Consider the following 21,026-nt stretch of genomic DNA (forward strand, 5'->3'; position numbering starts at 1 on the left):
CGCAGACAATTTGCATTACTGGTAAGAGGGCAGCATGACAGGATACTGGGTGTAGGGTGATAGCATTGAATACTGCCACCTTTTTCCTTAGGTGGTGGTTTTAACTAATATCTCACCCCTGAGGGTAACAAAGGGAGAGAGCACAGCTGCTAGTGGTGTTCTGAATTCACTTAGGTCTGTACACCACTAGCCTGTTGTCATAAACAGATAGCTAAGGGTTAATGTCTCTTTCACCTGAAGCACCTGACCAGAGGACCAATCAGGAAACCGGATTTTTTCAACTTTGGGTGGAGGGAATTTTGTGTCTGAGGTCTTTGTCTGTCTGCCTGCTTTCTCTGAGCTTTGGAGAAGTAGTTTCTGCTTTCTAATCTTCTGTTTCTAAGTGTAAGGACAAAGAGATCAGATAGTAATTTATATGGTTTCTTTTCTTTGGTATTTGCATGAATATAAGTGCTGGAGTGCTTTGATTTGTATTCTTTTTGAATAAGGCTGTTTATTCATATTTCTTTTAAGCAATTAACCCTGTATTTGTCACCTTAATACAGAGAGACCATTTGTATGTATTTTTCTTTCTTTTTTATATAAAGCTTTCTTTTTTAAAACCTGTTAATGTTTTCTTTACTGGGAAATTTCAGGGAAATTGAGTCTGTACTCACCAGGGAATTGGTGGGAGGAAGAAATCAGGGGGAGATCTGTGTGTGTTGGATTTGCTAGCCTGATTTTGCATTCCCTCTGGGTGAAGAGGAAAGTGCTTTTGTTTCCAGGACTGGGAACGGAGAGGGGGAGTCACCCTGTTTGGATTCCCAGAGCTTGTGTCTGTGTATCTCTCCAGGAGCACCTGGAGGGGGGAAGGGAAAAAGGATTATTTCCCTCTGTTGTGAGACTCAAGGGATTTGGGTCTTGGGGTCCCCAGGGAAGGTTTTTCAGGGGGACCAGAGTGCCCCAAAACACTCTAATTTTTTGGGTGGTGGCAGCAAGTACCAGGTCCAAGCTGGTAACTAAGCTTGGAGGTTTTCATGCTAACCCCCATATTTTGGATGCTAAGGTCCAAATCTGGGACTAAAGGTATGATACCTGTATATTGCAATGTTGCCTGCTGAAGTTATTCCTGCTTGGCATGCCAAAGTATCTTGCAATGGAGAAAGAAATGAGGCTGCCATCTGTAGAAACCTGAGGGAGAGGATTGCAGAATACTTCCACGGAAGTTTCATTATGATCTCTCAGGAGGATTCAGGGACCATCCCTGTGTACATAAACTATTCTGCATGTCCCGTCCCCCAAACTCCAACACAAGAAGGTAATGAAAAGCAGATAGCAACTCTAACTCTATGTTGTCACTACTTCTTGTAGGATGAGTAAATTAATTAAAAGTTGATAGCTGTCTCCTGCTAAGTTGGGAGTATCATCACCATATTGGGAAAATTTATTTATATGCTTAGTTGAGGTTCCTTCGCCTGCATAAGGCTCATCCGGGCTCAACTGCAGGGACTCACAGGATTGCAGTGGAGTCAAAAACAGGTCCTGGCTTGTGACACAGCTGGACCCCTGATACTCCTCCTCCTCCTGCTCTTTGCTGTTCACAACAGGAGCCTGTGACTCAGGGTCCTCAGAGGTATCCACAGTGGTGTGCAGGGGGGATGGGGTGGGGTCTCCACCATGTATGGCATGCAGCTCTTTGCAAAAGCGGCAGGTCTGCAACTCAGCACTGGATTGATTGTTGGCTTCCCAGCCTTTCTGTATCCCTGCTATAGTTCCCTGGCTTTTACTCAGTACTGCTGCTGGTCCCTTTCAAGCCCTTTCTCCTGCATCCCTCAACCAATCTGCTTGTCAATGTCAATATTTCTATGCCAGGTTTGGAGTTGTGTCTGCCCAGCCTCTTCTCCCCACAGGCCCAGGAGATTCAATATCTCCTGTCTGTTCCAGGCAGGAGCATGTCTGAAGTGTGTAGCCAGCATGGTCAGCTGGGCAGTTGCGCACAACAACAAAGAGTAAATAGAGATGTACTCACCAAACTGGACAACCAGGAACAGGCATTTCAAAAGTCTGCAGGGGATTTAAAAGGAGGAGGCTTCTAGTCTGGCATGTGTGACCCCTGACAGTGGAGTTAACCATTGCCAGACAATGACCGCTGTGGTCACATTGTGGGACAGCTGCTGGAGGACTGTTAGGTCAACACAGATAATGCAGTGTCTACACTCATGCAGAGTTGACCTCCATGCATTGAGCCATGGCTCGACCTCATTCAGGGAGCTGGTGTTATTACATCAGTGTAATGGGGTACTTAAAGACAAATTTAAGTGTAGACACATGCACAACTAGGTCAGCACAAGGCAGCTTACATTGACCTAAATTTGTTGTGTAGACCATGCATCAGAACCATTTAGTGATTATTTTTGAGAATTCTTGCAGGATGGGTGAGGTCCCGTAAGACTTTGGAAACAAGGGCAAACATAGTACCTCTCTTTAAAAAAAGGGACCAAAGATGACCTGGGCATTTATAAATCAGTCAGCCTAACTTCAAATCTTGGGAAGGTATTGGAACAAATTTATCAAACAATCAATTTGTAAAAACTTAGAGAATAATAGGATTATAAGAGCCAACATCGACTTGTCAAGAACAAATCATGACAAACCAGTCTAATTTCCTTCTTTGACATGGCTGCTGGCCTAGTGGATGAGGTTGGGGGAAAAGCAATAGGTGAGATATATTATGATTTTAGTAAGGTTTTTTACACAGTCCCACATGACATTCTCATAAACCAACTAAGGAAGTGTGGTCTAAACGAAGTTACTATAAAATGGGTCACAACTGGTTGAAAAGACATATTCAGACTGTAGTTATCAATGGCTCGCTGTCAAACAGGGAGGGCATATTTAGTGGGGTCCAGCAGACATCTTTCCTGGATCCAGTACTATTCAATATTTTCACTAAATGTCTTAGATAACGGAGTGGAGAGTTTGCTTATAAAATTTATGGATGACACTAAGATGGGAGAAATTGCAAGCACTCTGGAGGTCAGGATTAGAATTCCAAATGACCTTGATAAATTGGAGAATTAGTCTGAAATCAAGAAGATGAAGTTCAATAAAGACAAGTGAAAAGTACTACATCTAGGAAGATAAGAATCAAATGCACAATACAAAATAGGGAATAACTGGCTAGGCAGTAATATTAAAAAAGGAGATTGGGGATTATAGTTGATCACAAATTGAATATGTGCCAACAACGTGAAGCATTTGCAAAGGAGGACAGTATCATTCTGGGGTGTATTAACAGGAGTGTTATGTGTAATACATGGGTGATAATTGTTCCACTCTACCCTTCACTGGTGAGCTCTCAGCTGGAGTATTGTATCCAGTTTTGGACACCTCACTTCAAGAAAGATATGGATCATTTGCAATGAGTCAAAGAAGACCAAGAAAATCATAGAAGGTTTAGAAAACCTAGCCTATGGAAAAAAAGGTTAAAGCTAGGCATACAGAGGCTAATGATCAATTGCTCTCCATCTCCAATGAAGGTAGGGCAAGAAGTACTTAGCTTAATCTGCAGCTTTAGGATTAGAATAAATATTAGGGGAACAAAATTCTAACTAAAAAGTTAGTTAAGTACTGGAACAGGTTACCAAGGAATCCCCATCCTTGGAGCTTTTTAGGAACAGGTTATACAAACACTTGTAAAGATCGTCAAGGTCCTGCCTCAGCAGAGGGGGATGGGCTAGATGACCTCCTGAGGTTCCTTCCAGACTACATTTCTATGATGCTATGTAGGTGAATGCTGAATGATATACAGCCTTGACAAAAATAATACATTTGAACTTAATACAGGAATTTATCCTTTGCTTCTGCTCTCTTACTGGATATAACCTGTAAAAGATGGTTACTCACCTTTGTAACTGTTGTTCTTCGAGATGTGTTGCTCATATCCATTCCAGTTAGGAGTGCGTGCCGCGTGTGCACGTTCATTGGAAGATTTTTACCCTAGCAACTCTGGTGGGTCGGCAGGTCACCCCCTAGAGTGGCGCCGCCATGGCGCTGGATATATACCCCTGCCAACCCGTCCACTCCTCAGTTCCTTCTTACAGCCCGTGTCGGTTGTTGGAACAGTGGAGCGTGGCTTAGCTGTCCTCCACTTCCCTAGCTTCTCTCCGTTCGTCTGATCTCTCATTGTGAATAGTTGACTTAGTTCTTAGTATCTTAGTTTTATAGTTTACAGTTGTTAGTTAGTGTTGTACATAGTTTAGCGGGGTTTGGGCTCGAGCCCGTCCCCGCACCCCGTGCCGGGGCCCATGCCTGGTTCACCAGAGTTTAAACCGTGCTCGGCCTGTAAAAAGCCGATGCCCACAAGCGATCCCCATGACTCTTGCTTAAAGTGCCTCGGGGAATCGCATATCTCCAACAAGTGCCGCATTTGCAAGGCCTTTAAGCCACAGACTAAAAAGGAGAGAGACTTTCAGTTAAAGACTCTCCTTATGGAGGCAGCCCTTAACCCTCCGTCCTCGGCACCGAGCGCTGACAGCGCTTCTCCGGCACCGGACCGCGCCAGCCCCACCAAGACACCTCGGCACCGGCCTTCTCCGGTGCAGGGACCTGATCGAAGGCCTTCATCCTCTGTAATAAGCTACTTTTGCAGTGGGAGAAATCTCAACTACAAGTCCAAAAGTTATTCTCTGCAAACATTCCTATGAACAAACACTTCACTCCTACAGATTTTCACAAAGAAACAATGAGTCTGGATAAAAATGACTAAACAAGAGCTAAGAAAAATTCTACTTAGAAGTTGCCAGAACATTAGCGAGTAGTTTTCCTCATTATTCACTCAACTGTGGTGATATCTCAACATTTCCAACTACAGCACAGGTGAGAACCCTCTGCACAGCAAACAAAGGAAGACTAATGAGGAAAGAAAAGTTAGTCTTAACTGAGTTACAAGATCTTTCTACTCTCAGCTTTAGCCCCCTACCCCTGCAAACTTTAGGGCCAACATTATTTCTGACAATCCTCGGAGACAGAAAGAAGTCACAGGTCAAAAGAATGGCTTTTGAAGCTAAGGACAACCTCTTGTAAAAGCTCTTCAAGATACTGTTTCATCTCAGGACATTTCTTTGATCTAAACTGTGTGACTCAGAGTAATTTTGCAAAGTGAATAAAACTTCCTGAACTGAGCAGGTACCACCCAGCTCAGTGGTACGCAACACTTTTCTGAATGGGTTCAGACTTTTCATAGTCGAGCATTCTAAATTAAAATCACTGTACAGGAGAAGGTCCTCAACAAAGCTAAAGGCCAGATCCTCAGGTTCCTAGCAAATGAGTACTCTGACCAATGAGCTAGAGGTCCAGTTCAAATTAATTCAAATGGCAGCTCCTTATTTCAAGGCTCCACTGTAGAAGCCAAACTAAAGCTTATTACAATAACTGCTTGGTAGCATACAACATATTGCTTATGGAGACAATGACACAATGGTGTAAGTGTTAAGAAAAAAAAGAGGACCTGACAGAGATCTGAGGATTTGCCTTGAGGTTTATGTATAACAGCTACTTTGAACAAGTCTAAATTTAACCAATAGTCTATAAAAGGAAAAACCAAAATGCTCAGCACATCAGACACTTGTCACTAGCACTCATTTAAACCACACTGTGGAATGAGCTATTTAAATGCACTTGTTGACCTACTTTTTATTCTCAGCATTTGGGGAAAAAAGTTAAACATTAACTTAGAAAGCACAGGTTTGTTTTTTTTCTATAAATCATGTTTTCATCAGGATCTTTCCATCCAAGATTTCATTTTATAAGCTATTTTCCATTGTTCGCCAGGTGCTGATTGATCTGCAAAATGTGAGGCGATGGAAAAATATTTTAAGGTATTGCTGCCCAGAGGTGATCCTTAGGATCTGACATCTTGGAAATCACTTTGCCTATATTCAGCCTTTTCCATATCATCTCATCTTAGCCACTTCTGTTTCACATGAATAATACTATCTTGATCATAAACGAAGATTAACACTATACAAGGCTACTCACATATTGCTTCTTTGGAAAAAGTGATTGCATTTAATTGTAATTCTTGGTAATAAAAATTCTTTCCTTAACATCCGTCCAAATAATTATTCATCTCTCTGTTTGTCCCAAGTATGTATATTCTTCTACATGCAAAACACAAACTCTAGTTCAAAATATTTTTGTTTGGACGATAGATATTCTTATACTTCCAGCTAGTAGCCAAAATACACATATGATTTAAATAGGTCAATATAAATTCCACAGTCCAATACTGAAAACACTCACTAGCTTAACTTTATGCATGTGAGAAATCCAACTGAAGTCAGTGGAACTACTCACATCAATCAGAGTAAGCACTTGTGTGTTTGCAGGAACTGACTCAAGCTCTCGTCTGCTAATTGGAAAGGTATGCCTATCACAAGACTCAACATTCTCTAGCAGAAATGCTGGTGTGCAACATACAAAAGTAGAAATAATACTGTATACAAAAAGCAGTTTCCAGCTAAGGAAGACTGCATACAACTCCTCAACCAGAGGAAGTTCTCCCTTCTGGCTTACCGGATAGACCTACTGCTTACAGCCCAAGAATAAGAAGAAACAGTGTACCCGCAGAATCATTAATAGTCTCATTCACTAGTTCTCTCTTATAACACTGGTATCCAAAGTAAGTTCCTATTAGTGTCTGTAGTACAGTAATCTGCATTCTTTTCCACTGCTCAGTTTCAAATAATCTAGTGGCCTTTACTATAGAGAGTTTATCTCTAACATACTTAGGGTGACCAGATGTCCCAATTTTATAGGGACAGTCCTGATATTTGGGTTTTTTTCTTATATAGACGCCCATTACCTCTCACCCCTGTCCCAATTTTTCACACTTGTTGTCTGGTCACCCTAAACATACTATAGCCAGAAAATAAAACCTGTGCTGCTTATGTGCCTTTCTTATTTAGGGGCCAGATCTACGCCAATTTACTGACATGAGTAGTCATGTGAGAGGTTTACTCACATGAGCCCATGGTGCAGGATCAGCCTTTTAATCTAGGATCCAGGTTTTTTTTCTCCTGTTCTCTCTCTCCTACTATTACAGGTTACATTTCTGGTGTACTCTGGAAAGTTGTGCTAGTATAACTTTGTCAGTTAGGGCAATGTCCCCTTTAAGCCATGCACACACGCAGCCATGCAGAAATTTGGTACCTCCTACATATCTCATGTGGCTATAAGCATGGCTGATACCTAGACCACACTATACCTGCCAAAAGACATGGCAGCTCCTCTTGGCACCGAGAACTGGTGGGAAACCTCAAGCCATCGGGGAGCAGTAAGGATTTTTGGGGTGGAGTGCGGGGGGGGAGGCAGAACAAGCCAGGCTGTTCTCCTTGTCTGGCCCAGCAGGGACCTATGGCAAGGGGATCCTGTGCCACTGCTTTTGGGACAGGGATGTCCAGTCTGTGTGCTCCTGTTCACTTCAGGCTATAATAGGAACTCCTTCCTGGGGGCACCCTGGGGTGGTGTCCATGGGGAGGAAAAGCAGGGTGGATGTGGGATAGACAGAGAGAGGTCAACTTAGACACAATTTACTATCACTGGAAAACTGAAAACATTGGAGAAATTTCCATCATAAAAAATACACTTCACAGTCAATAAATATGAGCCTTACTACATTGTGGGTACATGGATAGTATCTGTAGAACAAAACGTGTTTTCTTTTGGGGCCACTGGAATCACTGCTGGTTAGGTGCTGATTGTTTTTTTTTTCTTATGCCTTGCCCCAACCCCCCTGCCAAACTATTGATTGCTGTAGATTTTTGTTGTGTTACAGTCTCTTGTGTGGATATTACAATTTTCCTGTGAGAGCATACGCTCTGTACCAATTGATCACCTGCACCAAATGGTAAAAATGGTTTTTATCCTCTGATCTTCCTGCAAAAGCCTCATGTTATTTTGTCTGACACCATTTTTGCATAAAGCTGGAGTAAGGTTGAAAGTATGTCTATACTGCAAAAAAGTGTGTTCTTAGTTCAGGCTAGCTAACCCATTAACCATCTCGGATAAGCAACTTGAGTTCAGCTCAATCGCCATGTCTTCTCCACCATTTTAACTTAACATAGGTTAGCTACCCCGAGTTAAGAACACTCCCCGTCTTCTTTTGGAAGAGTAGATCAGAGGTGTGCAAACTATGGCCCATGGGCCACATTCGGCCTGCAGGACCATCCTGTCCGGCCCCTGAGCTCCTGGCCGGGGAAGCGAGCTCCTGCCTCTCCCACGTTGTCCCCTCTCCCCTATAGCCACATCACCGCATGGGCAGCACTCTGGGCGGTGGGGCTGCGTGCTCCTGCAGGGCAGCGCAGCAGCGTGCCTGGCTCCAGCCGGGTGGCATGGCTACCAGAGCGGCATGGTAAGGAGGCCAAGGGGTTAAATAAGGGGCAGAGGGGCCCAGGGGGCAGTCAATGGACAGGAGCAGGGGTCGGTTGGATGGGGCAGAGGAACGGGGGGGTTGGATAAGCATGGGAGTCCCAGGGGCCTGTCAGGGGTGTGGACAGGGGTCAGAGCAGTCAGGGGACTGGGAGCAGGGGGAATTGGATAGGGGGTGGGTTCCCAGGGGTGGTTAGAGCACAAGGAACAGGGGGGATTGGATGGGATGGGGGTTCTGAGGGAGGCAGTCAAGGGGCGGGAAGTGGGAGGGGTCAGATGGGGGAAGGGGTCAGGTTGTTTGGGGAGGTACAGCCTTCCCTACCCAGCCCTCCATACAGTTTTGCAAGCCCGATGTGGCCCTTGGGCCAGAAAGTTTGCCCACTCCAGTGTAGATTTTAAGAAGATAACTTACTGTGCCCAATGCACAGTCCAGTGCCCTAACCAGTAGACCATATTGCCTCACAGTAGAAGAGTAAAAGAAAAAGAAGCAATAGATGGGCAGGGGAGCTGAACTACCCCTCACCTCTAGAGGAAGGTAAAGCACAGTGGGATGATGGTGGCAGGGGAAGCTTACAAAGTCTTTGTACCCCTTCATGATCTTGGTCAACGAACAAAGGATATCTGCTTGCTGGAACAGCAAACCTGAAATTTTCAGAAACAATAAACTTCCAAACTTTTTTAAAAAGGAGGAAGCAATTTATTGAGTACTGCGAGCCCCAGTTCCACTGGTCACAGCCACGCCTGCCTTTCTGACAGGGTAATTTTTCTCTTGGAAACTGCTTTTATTTTGCACCTACAGTTAATTGTAGGCTTCAGGTCTTATCGTTTAGATGCCTAAGCACTTGATTGGAGGTGTAGATCAGATATTATATCAAGTTTTTTGCGGGGGGAGGGGAAGAGTGGGTGTTACCTACAATTAAATTGTGGGTAAAATGTAAAGGGACCCAATCGTACCCACAAAAAGTTGGTGCTGCCTTGGGCAGTATCTTGTAAGTGTGATTAGCAGTCAAAGATTTTAGACCCTATCCATATTATTTAGAAGAAAAGGACTGAGGATGTAAAGGGACACATGGTGAGCAGGCTGTATTAAATGATTTTGGTTTTATTAGAATTTGATGTAGAGTATATTCTGTGAGGCTCTGAGGTAATCAGCTGTCTTTAAGATATCACAATTTGAAATTTTAGCCAGTATCTTCATGTGTCAAACAGAAACATGGATGGTTTGTTTACAGCATCCGTAAGTTCTTGATCTACTGTACAATAGCTAATAATGGATATCTGAATCAACCAACTTTCCTATTTTCCTTTCAATCCCCAACTGCACTGCCTGTCTCATAGGGCAAGAACTCCAACTGTATTCTCCATTTTTAGAAACACTTTATTTATTGCATTAATATTAAAATGGAATTTTGTGCTAGTAACCACACAGGCTGCACCTTCTAGGTTTGGTGAAAAGGAGAGGTAAAGCTGTGTATAATCTGCATATTGATGGCATCAGACTCAAAAAATGTCTCCAGCTCTCCAGAAGCTTCACCTGCTCATTGAACAGCTGAGGTTATAAAAGAGGACCCCCAAGAGTGCCCTCAAGGCCTTTGAGTGATTGCTTGATATCACCTTTCGGGATCTCTTGGAGACTTCCCATTTATCTCAGAATGAGACTTCCCATTTCATCTCTGCCAAGGGCCACTTGAAGAGTAACACAGGGCTGTTGTTGGGTGTTAAGTCTCATTACATGTGAAATCCAAGTAAAGATTTAGCTTTCCAAGAAATGTTCACATTTATTTTAACATGCAAAGAAATTTCACAAGTATCCACATCAGCCATCCCATATCTTACCAAAAATAAATGCCTTTTCCGTCTGATTTTCAGAATAGTTTCCTCAGTTTTTTCTCCCAGCCAGTCCTTTGTGCGTTTTCATTCAAGGCCCCTTTGCAATAGCCCACTCACAAATTCCATATTTAGAAAACAGCACAGTATCATCACCCATCATGCTAGTAATAGAGGGGAAACAACTATTTCATAATTGTTTAGATGCACAGAAATATACAACTCAATTTTGAGTGCTATTTTCCTCATCAAATATTGATACCAACATTTGCATTTTGACAACTCTAAAAAGGGAAGCCAACCCATTGCTTTTGTTTCATAATTTCCCTATTTCCCCTTGTTCATCTATCCCACATAGTTGAAGAAGGAAATCATTCTTTAGCAGAAAAAAACTTAAGGGGACAGTAGCTACAAGAAACTGACCACATGTCATCCCCTATCCCAAACGGAATCCAAACTTTTCAAGCTGACATCTTCTCCCCACACACAGATTGGCTTCTGGCAGAGATGCGGGATGGCAGAGAACCAGCTCTAATGGAGTTCCAGATAGCCATGAAAAAGAAACAAAATCACAGTGCAACATCTGGATATTTCATTGTGATGTTTTGGTGTGGATTTGTCACAGTACCAGACACATCATGTTCCACCTACAAAATCACAATAGCAGAATGGTAACACACTACCATGGTATGGCTTTACTTCTCTCTACAATGGCAGTCAGTGACAAAGTGACTCACTGCTTTAGAGCTGCACACCAGTGAGATGTTCAAGACAAAGTCGCTTGGTTCCATTCTTCGGCTAAGATTTTTCCAGAAGCTAGAATACCTGATTCTTCCTGGGGCTGTTAGAACACTAACAGCCAATTGCTTATTGGAGGGAAGAAATCTCATATTATAGCACAAGAGTCTGCAGCCTTTCAGAAGTGGTGTGCCAAGTCTTCATTTATTCACTCTAATTTAAGTTTTCACGTGCCAGTAATACATTTTAACATTTTTAGAAGGTATCTTTCTGTAAGTCTATAATATATAACTAAATTATTGTTGTATGTAAAATAAATAAGGTTTTTAAAATGTTTAAGAAGCTTCATTTAAAATTAAATTAAAATGCAGAGCCCCCCCGACCAGTGGTCAGGACCCAGGCAGTGTGAGTGCCACTGAAAATCAGCTTGAGTTCCGCCTTCGGCACACGTACCATAGGTTGCCTACCCCTGTTATAGCATGATGCATTCTGTAAAAGGGAGTGGGGCATTATAATGGAACTTGATAGAGTTGAGAGCCAAGGTATCCCTAGATGATAGCTGCATAACAGAAAACCACACAGGGAGCAAGAGACTGTATATTAACTTATTGCCAATTAGGTTTTAAATGTTTTGCTTTGGTTAAAACCCACGCAAGAACTACAGTAGTTTTAAAATTAGCAAAAGCAACACTATGGCTTAATACCAAAGAGAATACAAATAACATATTTCATTGAAAGGTTCCATTACTTCTTTTTTCATTCAGTTTAATAATTACGGTTAACCTACTTCCACAGTGGAGTTGATGCTTTACCCCTTATTACCTTCAGCAGATTGTTGATCAGGACAGAAAAAGGTCTATCAGAATAGGATAAGATACAATTTGAAAAAGGAAGGGGGAATTAGTACTCAGTTGTAAAACTACAGCTTTTTAAGGTTGCACCCTTTGGCATCCACAGATAGTGTTGCTCAGGAAGACTATGGAATTATGTTGATTTTCAATATATGAGAGAGAAACATCTCTGTGTTTATATGACTAAATATACACTTTAGTCTTTGCTGAGCAGACTTATTTTTATATATAAAAGTGTGCCAGTCAATTACATCAAATAGTTTCATTCAGGTCGCTAAACATCAGTAGGCAGCATGATTTAGAGCCAGCAGTGTATTATACAAGTGCACAGCAATTCTGAGATTTGAAATTGAAATGGAAATTGCAAGGTGGATGAATATTGACAGTAAGCACATACAGCAGCAGGGAGCCTCCTGCACTTAGGGACGGCCATATGACTAACACTCTTTTCTTACAAGGAATTTTTCCCCTTCCTTCCACAATGCAAAAATGGTGTTTCTAATTCTCAGTAATTTAATTTCTAGCAATTCAGTACAAATGGTTTTTTAAAATATAAAGGAGGAACAAAGTAATTATACTTAATTTCATGGTTGCAGATTCCTAAAAAACATCATATTCTGTTGGGCAATTGGAGGCTTTATTTGATTTTAAAAAGACAAAAAATGGATTGTTTGGAGTTTTTTGTCTCTCGAGGAAGAATTAGAACTGGAGATTACATTTCGATAATGAAGTAACATTTGAAGTGTTTTGTCTCTTTTCTCCCTTTTACTTCTCCCCGCAAATAAATTGATGGTTTACAACAGCACCTTCATACAGCACACTGAAGATGTTTTTTAAATGCCTGCCAGAGTTTGTTTACTTAACAAAAGCAAAGCTAGGATTCAGTCCTGTGAGGTGCTGAGCATCTCCTGTGGGGCACTGATGCCCCTGAAATGACTTGGGTGACAAACACCACCTTGCATTATTGACCCAAACAATCGTTAATGTCTGTGAAAGTTGCTGGAGTGGCAACTCAAACTAGCATGCTCTGTTGAATAACCGAGCGGCACAAGCTTCCCCCAGCCAACTCAATACTGACCAGAAAGCACCAGCTCTGAGGATGAAAGCGTAGTTTACTCTCCAGGAGTATTCAATCACTGGTCTACCTGCTACAACAGCCATAAATGGGGCCAATTAGGATCACATTCTAAGGATTGTGTGTGTTGTGGGCACCTCTCCAGAAACAGCTTAACCCAGACCATCAACTCTTCTCACATATGCCAAAGATCATCCTTCAGATAGCAAGGAGTTTGGTCACTATTTGCCTGGGCTGCATTTCAGCTGACTATTGCCAATCCTCAGAACTATCCAGTACAGAACTAAATTTAAATTCTCTGCCCATTCCATCCTCCGACAGCCTATTTTTATTCATCCCTAAGAAAGGCAATGGATTTGTCAAGGGGGCCACTCACTGCATGTGGCATGTCCTCATGACAGTTCTGGGGATTAGTCCTTGCTAGGCTCTGCCATCTTCTAGCAGTGTTTCTACCCACCATCTCTTTCATCCTGCAGCCTCTCTTACTTCTGGAGCTGTAGCTTCCTGTTCATGGCTTGGCCCTCCAACCAGCTCATTCAAGTCCTTCCTGAGCAGCTGTCTGGCTGGAATCTCCAATGCCCTGCACCACTTCCCAGTGACTAGTAGGAGAACCCAGGCCTGCCCTCTACACTGGGTTCCAGCCTAGGGACCCTATAACAAGCAGCCAATGTCTGTATAGTCCTACCACTTGCTGCTGTTTCCCTTAGCTTCTTCCTAATTATATGGCTTCTTGTGCTTCCTGGGTTTGCCAGGCCACGCTCCCCACTCCTAGGGAATGACTGTAGACTACTTCCTTGCAATCTCATGCTGTGCATGGCTCCTGGGTTTTATACAGGCCCCTCCTGTTCCTGATCAGCTGAGCTCATTTCCAGTTAGTGGCCTTCTCCCTGTCTCCTTCTTCAGGTGCAACCTGGGCAGTTAATTGGCCTGCCTATCCACTTTAACCCCTGCAGTCTTCTGTGGGGCGGGCACCCCATTATAACTGACTATTAAACCTTTAGAGTTAACAATGCAGCACTTGTTAAACTGATAACTCATACTGCACTTAGTGTAACACCACCAATCAAGATTATAATGGTATATACAGAATTTAAACAGGACATCCACTGCAATTGCTCACATACTAGCTATCATGTTTTAATTTTTTATTGATCATCATAAAAATGCATGGGTTTGTGACTTTGCACATACCAAATATTTTATTGGGTGCCATAGTTTATTAATGACATTTATTATTAATTATGGCTAAGCTTTGTTTAGAGCTGAGGTCTTAACACAAAGCTATTCTTCTGCAATGGAGATGCAGCAGCTACTACAGATGTTAAAGTGTGAGGACACCAGTGATTTAACAATGCCATTTTTCACAGATCCAGTCAGGCACCCCCGTTCAGCCACCCCTCAGACTGCTAAGAGAGGAATCCAAGCCTCTGGGTCTATCAGTGTTTTAAGACTCCAGGTCCTGAACACAGTCCAGCCACTGTCCCAATTTTGGGGGTACCTAGGCACTCTCGGGGCACAGACCTTGTGTCCTGTTCTCCATCCTGACAGTTTGCACCTGCTGTCCAGCTACCTAGCACCTAGAAGCACTGCTGAACCCTCAGACTCCTGTATTTAAACACACTTTCTCCCAAAGCTTCTCAGTGACAGTGTAACTCTCTCCAGAGGCACACAATTGTTGAGAAGCACATAAAACATACCCACCACACTTTACACAGAAATCTAACACATTTGTTCTTTCACTTAAGCATACAAAGCACAAGAGAGAGTACAGATCATTTAGTAGACAAACATACTTCCTTACTGCGATGCCCCATACTAGCTCACTTTCCTTGGGACCACCTGGGATTAGGAAAACAGGCAGAGCTTCCTGCCTCATTCAGCCCCTAAATGTTGGGTTGCTTCTCTCTCCTCCATACCTGGAGATAAAGAGTTGCTTTAAAAAAGGATCTAGGTGCCTAATTATCACTTTATGTGCCTAACTCCCAGAATCAGACCCACTGGGATTCACAAAGCCCCTACTCAGCTGCCCTCAAACCCTGTGGGCACCTAAATTTTTGCAGTAAAAGTTCCTTAGGTGGCTATGTTTCTGCCTCTGGACATGCACACTGCAGCCGCATACAGCTGTCTATGCCCCAGAGCTATGCTTGAAACAGAGAAAGACTGGCATTCCTCCACCTAGCTTGCCAAAGGGGACCGATCTGGTAAGTGTGCTCAGACCTCGCCTACTGGTTCAAACCCTTCTAGGCAAGTTTGTAAAAAATGATCAGAGGAGAAGGCAGAGGACCACCCTCATAACTTTTAGCCCCATGGTCAGGGTACTGACCTGGGATGTCGGAGACCCATTTCAAGACCCCTCTCCTCCTGAAGAGGGAAGGGATTTTAACACAAATTTGCCACACTTTGGGTGAGTGCTCTAACCCCTGGGATATAGGATATTCCAATATGGGGGTTTCCAAGTGAGTGGTCTAACTACCAGGCTATAGAGTTTGTTTGCTCTCACTGACCCAATGTCTTTTGGATGGTTGATCATCAAAGTTTAACTATTTCCTATTGTTTTTATTTCGCCACCAGCCTTTGGAGTTTCAGCCCAATTTAGAGGCTAACAGGGAACAGAGAAGGCAAAGATTTGCACATTCAAAGTGGCATTTACAGTCTGAATCAGCTACATACATAGAGCCCCCAGTATCGAACACAGTTCCTAAACTGTAAAGACAGATTCCCAAGTTGTCACATCATATGAATGGGCAGACTGTAAAAGAGAAAGTAAGTTCAACTGATTGTATGTTAATGCCAGATGTAGACTACGGTACTCTGGTCCCAAGAACAACAATTAAGTGCCTGCTTTTACAAGCCATAGACTTTTATAGCCTGGCTTCTTTTCTACAAATCTTCTGTTCCATCTCTGCATGATGTGAGAAACGCACAAAGAATACTGGGACCAAAAAGGAGATAGAAAGGTAGGATGGAGACAGAATGATGAAGGAAGCAAGGACACAAAGCGGGGAATGGGATAAACTTGGGGCAAAGATAATTAGAAGGAAAGTCAATGGCTGATAGAAGAAAATCTGCTAGAAAATGGTAGGAAAAACTTAAGGTGAAGCATGGAGGCACTTTGAAGTCCAGAGGCATTTGTTCAATCTTTAGTAACCTGAGGACCCTGGTTTTGATTTAAAATTTTTGGGGACCCCCTCAGCCCCAGCCCTGCCCCCATTCCACCCCTTCCCCCAAAGCCCGAGCCCTGCCCCACCTCGTCTCGCCCCTGCTCACTCCATACCCACTCCGTCTGTCGCTTTCTCTCCCCCACCCTCACTCACTTTCATCAGGCTGAGTTGGGGGTGGGGGTGCGGGCTCTGGGAGGGAGCTTGCTTGTGGGAGGGAGTGTAGGGTTTGGGAGGGGTGAGAGCTCGACCAAGTGGCACTTACCTCAGGTAGCTCCTGAAAGTGACTGGCGCATCTCTCTGGCAGCAGCTCCTAGGCGGTGGGGGGGCAGGGAGTCTCCACTTGCTGCCCCTGCCCACAGGTACCACCCCCACAGCTCCCATTGGCCACAGTTTCTGGGCAATGGGAGCTACAGAGTCAGCACTTGGGGCAGGGGCAGCATGCAGAGATCCTCTGTCCTACCCCGTGGCCACAGGGATGTGCCACCACTTCCAGGAGCAGCATGGAGCCAGGGCAGGGAGCCCCACTGTGCTGCTGGACTTTCAGTGCCTAAAATCTCCCAGTTTGGCTTCACTAGCCTCTGGGAGATAGAGGGTGGGGGAGGATTTGGGGGAAGAAGGGGAAGGAGTTAATCAGCATGGCCCACGGACCCCCTGGAGTACCCTCGGGGACCCCTTAGGGATCCACAGACCCCAGTTTGAGAAACGCTGGTCTAATACAAGTAATAAAATACAATGGAAGCATGGCGCTAGTAGAAGACAGGAGGGATGAGGGAGAAAAGAGTTGAACAGCAAAGATCAAACCACAAGCCTATACCTAAAGGATTCATGAGCTTTCTCCACCTCAATACACATGAAACACATCTTCCTCCTCTAAACAACACTAATGTCAAACAAAAGAAAGTAAATAATTGGAGAAAAGGATTGTGTTTACAGAAGTGGGCTATGGAATGTCAAATCCTAGGCTCAAAATTATTGAAGCATATGAAGCTATTCTAGTTATTTGCATTTGGAATGAGAGGATTCAGGAAATGGTGCAAAGCAACATCCATTACTTGTGACTTTTTAAATTCTGTTTCCATGACTTTTGCCTTTTCCACCACAAGCACAATTGAACTTCTGCCACCATCAAGATCATAGCCCTGGGATACTTTATCAAACACTTAAATCATAAAAGACGGTTACTCACCGTTGTAACTGTTGTTCTTCAAGATGTGTTGCTCATATCCATTCCAGGTAGGTGTGCGCGCTGCACGTGCACGTTTGCCGGAAACTTTTTTACCCTAGCAACTCCAGTGGGCCGGCTGGTCGCCCCCTAGAGTGGCGCCACTATGGCACCGGATATATACCCCTGCCGGCCCGCCCGCTCCTCAGTTCCTTCTTGCAGGCCACTCCGACAGTGGGGAAGGAGGGCGGGTGTGGAATGGATATGAGCAACACATCTCGAAGAACAACAGTTACAACGGTGAGTAACCGTCTTTTCTTCTTCGAGTGATTGCTCATATCCATTCCAAGTAGGTGAATCCCAAGCCTTACCTAGGCGGTGGGGTCGGAGTGAGAAGTCGCGGCCTGGAGCACTGCAGAGCCAAAGGCCGCATCATCTCTGGACTGCTGGACCAGGGCGTAATGGGAAGCGAATGTGTGGACCGATGACCAGGTCGCCGCCCTACAAATCTCTTGGATTGGCACGCGGGCAAGGAAAGCCAGCGATGATGCCTGTGCTCTGGTGGAGTGAGCAGTCACACGGCCCGTCGGAACGTGGGCCAGCTCGTAACAGGTCCTGATACAGGAGGTAACCCAGGAAGATATCCTCTGCGAGGAAATCGGTAGTCCCTTGACCCGGTCCGCTACTGCCACGAATAACTGGGGGGACTTGCGGAAGGGTTTGGTCCTGTCCACATAAAATGCTAGTGCTCTACAGACATCTAGCGAGTGGAGCTGTTGCTCCTGGCGGGATGAATGGGGCTTTGGGAAAAAGACTGGGAGGAAGATTTCTTGGTTAATGTGGAAAGCTAAGACCACCTTGGGGAGGAAGGCAGGGTGTGGTCTCAGCTGCACCTTGTCTTTATGGAAGACCGTATACGGGGGACCTACTGTGAGGGCCCGTAGTTCCGACACCCGTCTAGCTGAGGTGATGGCCACTAGGAAGGCGGTCTTCCAAGAGAGATAAAGCAGGGAGCAAGTAGCTAACAGCTCGAACGGAGGACCCATGAGCCGAGTTAGGACCAGGCTGAGATCCCATGAGGGGACAGGGGGGCGGATCTGTGGATAGAGACACTCCAGTCCCTTCAGGAATCTTGCCACCATAGGGTGGGAGAAGACGGAACATCCGTCCCCTCCAGGATGAAACGAGGAGATAGCCGCTAGGTGGACCCGGAGGGACGACAACGCCAGACCCTGGGCCTTGAGGGACCAGATGTAGTCTAGAATAGTGGTGATAGGAATCTCCATAGGGAGAAGACCTTTCTCCGAACACCAACAGGAGAAATGCTTCCACTTAGCCGAGTAAGTAGCCCTGGTGGAGGGCTTTCTACTGCCCAGGAGAACCTCCCGAACTGGGGTACAGCATCGTAACTCGGAGCCCGTCAGCCACGCAGGAGCCATGCCGTAAGGTGCAGAGATGGAAGGTCCGGGTGACAGAGCCTGCCGTGGTCCTGGGTGATCAGGTCCAGATGTAGGGGCAGGGCAACTGGGTTGGCTACTGAGAGGTCCAGCAATGTGGGGTACCAATGTTGTCTGGCCCATGCTGAAGCTATGAGAATCACCCGAGCTCTGTCTCTGCGCAACTTGAGGAGAACCCTGTGTATCAGCGGAACGGGAGGGAACGCGTAAAACAGGTGGGTTGCCCATGGGATCAGGAAGGCATCCGCTATAGACCCAGGCTCCCGACCCTGGAAGGAGCAGAATGCTCAACATTTCCTGTTCTCCCTGGACGCGAAGAGGTCCATCCGGGGACAACCCCACCTCTGGAAGAGTGAGAGGGCGACGTCTGGACGGAGGGACCACATGTGGGAGCGAAAGGATCTGCTCAGTCGGTCCGCCAAAGTGTTCCGCACTCACGGGAGATAGGAGGCGGAAAGGTGAACGGCATGGGCTATGCAAAACTCCCAGAGACGCATCGCCTCGAGACATAGGGGAGAGGACCTGGTACCGCCCTGCTTGTTGATATAAAACATGGTCGTTGTGTTGTCGGTGAACACCGCAACACAACGACCTTGAAGGAGATGGACAAACGCTTGACAAGCAAGACGGACTGCTCTCAACTCTCGTATGTTGATGTGGAGGTCCCTCTCCTGAGGGGTCCACAAGCCCTGAGTTCTTTGGGCGCCGCAGTGCGCCCCCCAGCCCAGATCTGAGGCATCCGTAGTCAGGGATGCCGAGGGCTGGGGCGGATGAAACGGGAGCCCCGCACAGACTACGGACTGGTCCAGCCACCACCGAAGGGAGTCCAGTACCCTTTGAGGAACGGTGACGACTGTGTCCAACGAATGTCTGGCCGGCCGGTACTGCGCGATGAGCCAAGATTGAAGAGGCCTCATGCGGAGTCGGGCATACGCCGTCACGAACGTACAGGCTGCCATATGGCCCAGGAGGAGCAGACATGTTCGTAGAGAGGTCAGCGGGGCCACCTGCAAGTGCAGAATGATGTCCAACAGTGACTGGAACCTGGGCAAGGGTAGCAAGGCCCTGGCCAGGGTAGAGTCCAGAACGGCCCCGATGAACTCTATCCGCTGCGTGGGGAGCAGAGTAGACTTGTCCATGTTGATCACGAGGCCCAGGGCAGCAAAGAGGCTGCTGATCCTGCCGACGTGGTCGCGGACCTGCAGCTCCGATGTGCCCCGGATTAGCCAGTCGTCGAGATAGGGAAACACGTGAATGCGGCAACGCCGAAGGTGTGCGACGACGACTGCCATGCATTTCATGAACACCCTCGGGGCCGTGGAGAGGCCAAACAGGAGGACCGCAAATTGATAATGTAGTCGGTCGACCACAAAGCGGAGGAAACGCCTGTGCTGGGGGGATATGGAGATATGGAAGTAAGCGTCCTGCATGTCGAGGGCTGCGTACCAGTCTCCAGGATCCAGGGATGAGATGATGGTTCCGAGGGATACCATACGGAACTTCAACTTCACCATATACTTGTTGAGTTCCTGCAGGTCGAGGATGGGCCTGAGGCCCCCCTTGGACTTGGGGATTAGAAAGTAGCGGGAATAAAACCCCTTGCCCTTCTCGCTTTCTGGAACTTCCTCTATGGCTCCCTTGACGAGGAGCGTGTGCACCTCCTGACGGAGGAATTGCTCGTGAGAGGGGTCCCTGAAGAGAGACGAGGAAGGTGGGGGGGGCGATGAAAACTGCAGGCGATAACCGGCCTGCACTGTACGCAAGACCCAACGGTCCGATGTTATTTGGGTCCATGCCAGGAGGAAAAAAGAAAGACGATTGGAAAACTGCGGGGAAGGATCCGGAGGGGAAACTGGTACTGCGCCCTCGGGTGCACCTTCAAAATGAAGGCTCAGGTCCAGGAGGGGCCTTGGCGGATCCTTGGTTCTGCCCCGTCTGGCCACCTGACTGCCTGCGTCGGTTGTTCCTGCCGCGGCGCCTAGTGAGGTCCTGCCGCGGATGGAACTGAGGATACGGCCGACGCTGCTGCTGTTGGTTCTGCTGCCGGAATGGTCTGCGCTGTGTCGCAGGCGTATGCATCCCCAGCGACCGTATTATGACCCTATTGTCCTTAAGGTCCTTTAGTCTGAGGTCTGTTTTAGTGGAAAACAGGCCCTGGCCTTCGAAGGGGAGGTCCTGGATAGTATGTTGGAGCTCCAGTGGAAGGCCAGAGACCTGCAGCCAGGAAATTCGGCGCTTCATGAGCCCCGAGGCAAGGGTCCAAGTGGCCGAGTCCGCAGCATCTAAAGAGGTTTGTAGCGATGTCCTCGCTACTTTCTTGCCCTCATCCAGGATGGTGGTAAACTC

General features: G+C 45.9%; 2 protein-coding genes across 2 annotated transcripts in view; both read left to right on the forward strand.

Moving 5' to 3' along the window:
• Positions 1-21,026, forward strand: part of UBE2E1 (ubiquitin conjugating enzyme E2 E1) — a 705,427-nt gene that overhangs the window by 11,970 nt on the left and 672,431 nt on the right. The gene's annotated exons all lie outside the window — the stretch shown is intronic.
• The window catches only part of NR1D2 (nuclear receptor subfamily 1 group D member 2), a 746,221-nt gene continuing 745,523 nt past the window's right edge, over positions 20,329-21,026 (forward strand). Inside the window, exon 1 of the mRNA XM_050938436.1 lies at positions 20,329-20,332. The gene's annotated coding sequence lies outside the window, so the exon portion shown is untranslated. The remainder of the gene's footprint in view (positions 20,333-21,026) is intronic.

This window comes from Gopherus flavomarginatus, chromosome 2 (genome assembly GCF_025201925.1).
Source record: "Gopherus flavomarginatus isolate rGopFla2 chromosome 2, rGopFla2.mat.asm, whole genome shotgun sequence".
Classification (NCBI taxonomy): Eukaryota; Metazoa; Chordata; order Testudines; family Testudinidae; genus Gopherus; species Gopherus flavomarginatus.